Source organism: Apium graveolens, unplaced genomic scaffold (assembly GCF_009905375.1).
Source record: "Apium graveolens cultivar Ventura unplaced genomic scaffold, ASM990537v1 ctg3743, whole genome shotgun sequence".
NCBI lineage: Eukaryota > Viridiplantae > Streptophyta > Magnoliopsida > Apiales > Apiaceae > Apium > Apium graveolens.
The window spans coordinates 12,585-14,995 of NW_027418244.1; positions in this window are offsets into that span (position 1 = coordinate 12,585).

Genomic DNA, 2,411 nt, shown 5'->3' on the forward strand with positions numbered 1-2,411 from the left:
TTTCAGAATTTTTAAATCATTTTTTAAATAATTAAATCTAATTAAATAATTAATAAAATCAATTAATAATTAATTAAATCAATAATCAATTAATTTTCGAAATTAATTGAAAAATTAATCAATTAAATATTAACTGAAATTAATTAACTAATTAATTCAGATTTATTTTTGATTTAAAAATAAATTTTGGAATTAAAATAATAATTTTGGAATTTTCAGAAATTAAAAACGAATTTTTATAATAACATAAATAGAAAATATGATTTTTGAATATTTTTAAAACAGGAATCCTATTCTTGCAAATTCTAGAAACTTCAGGTACCAAACTTCATCGTCCCCAAAAAGATAAGGTACTAAACTGTAATTTTGCCAGCCCTCCCGGAAAACAGTCGGGGTTCGCCGGAGAACTCGTCTCCGACATCCTCACAACACCATCACCTCCAGATCATATTTACACTTCACAAGGAACACAACCATGCAATCAAATCACATCAATCATCCCTGTCCTGGCCGGAAAATGGCCAAGAACATCGCCGGTTTCCGGCGAACCTACGAAAACTTCAAAACACAACTCCCTTCGATTCAGACATCCTCCGTTAACGAGCTATATACCAATCAATTGCAAATTTGACAAGGAACACAACCAAATATAAATCAACAACTAATAACCCCTAAATCAAAAAGCCCCAAATTTCAATTGAAAACATTCATACGGGTTATAAACCCTAATTTTAAAATTCGAAGATTAAACTCAATTTTGAACATGTTATTGAACTCCAAATCAGACATATGACATATGAAAATCATCAGGAAAACAAGCTCTACAACATGCAATCATCAAATCATTCAACAATCATCCGAACAAAAAATTCATATTTTTAATAAAAATAATTCAAAAATAACCAAATTTCCAGAAAATAAACCTTGATTTCCTGCAGGTATATGGTTCACAGAATCTGATAGTACACCTCAAGACCTTCGTTTTGAGTACTCGAGCTTTCCAAACGGACTCCGGTAACACCTCCGATTGTTGGTTTGATTTTCAGAAAGGTTTATGAATATATGAATTTTCTCTGGAAATTTATATAATTACTGACTGTAAATGATTTTTGATACGGAATAATATACGTTAAAGGCTATTTATAATTACGGAAAATTAGTATCCCGTTGGATCATTCTGGATATGAAATGGTACGTTTATTTATAAAAACTGATCCAAACGGTATCGGTTTTCGGGATAATTATCCAAATCAGTATAATTTGTACTGCGGTCTTGGTCTCAGCGCCTGGTTACACGTATTACGAGATGATAATTGTGATAGTTTAATAAAAAGATCCCGTTTATTGAAAATACGAGTTTTATTGATTTACTGAAACAAATAACGTATCAAAAATGTTGCACCGAGACCCGCGCAGAACAAACCGTACGCCGGATCGAAAAAGTCGAAACCTGGAAAATGCTCGGAATATTGCAATTAGGTTAGGAAGGAGTTCTCGGAAGAGTTTCGGGTTATAAAAAACGTAACAACGGATGACGTCGGTTGGTTCCCGTTTGTATAAAATAGTTTTTAAATACCCGGAAAAAGATTTTATAAAATCCATATAATTTCTATAAAATCAAAAATCATCATAAAATAATTAGGAAGATATGACAATTATTTATATTTTATTTTGGACATATAAAAATTAAAATACTCAATTAATATTATTTTTAAACATCTAAACACATTTAACACTTAACAAATAATTTACAGAATAGATACTGAACACATATAATAATTATTTATTAGCAAAAATAATTACACGATATATCCCGGATATTACAGCTTCTCTATAAACCTTTACAATGAGCTTGATGATAGTTTCCGAAACTATTTAGATAATTCAGAAGATTCTAGATGTCTCCTAGATCTTCTGAAATTTCCAGCAGCAGATATAATGCCTTCCCTCGTGTCTTATTTTCTGGAATTCTATAACCCAGAAGAAAATGTGTTTCGCATTAATGACCAAGTACTTTGTATTTCATTGGAGGATGTCCTGTTTCTCACCGGTTTGCCCATTGATGGTGAACCGGTTATTGATCATGGAAACAGGGACGCACATGGTTTTCATCGGGTTTTTGGGCTTCGTAATCAGAAATTCCATAGTACTGCAGAGATGAAAAAAGTAGTCATAGAGGGTAAGGATAATGAAGTAAGGAAAATTGCTGTCCTTTTGTTGATTGTACGATGCTTCATTGTGCCCTCGGCTAACGGGGGGAGAGTTTCCACTACTTACCTCCGATTTATTGAAAACGTGAATCGGGTGGACACATACGCATGGGGCGCGGCACTGCTGGCCTTTCTGTATCATGGGATTGCTGAGTGGAAAAGTCCAGAAAGTAAAAAGAAGACCGTCGAAGGAAATAGTTG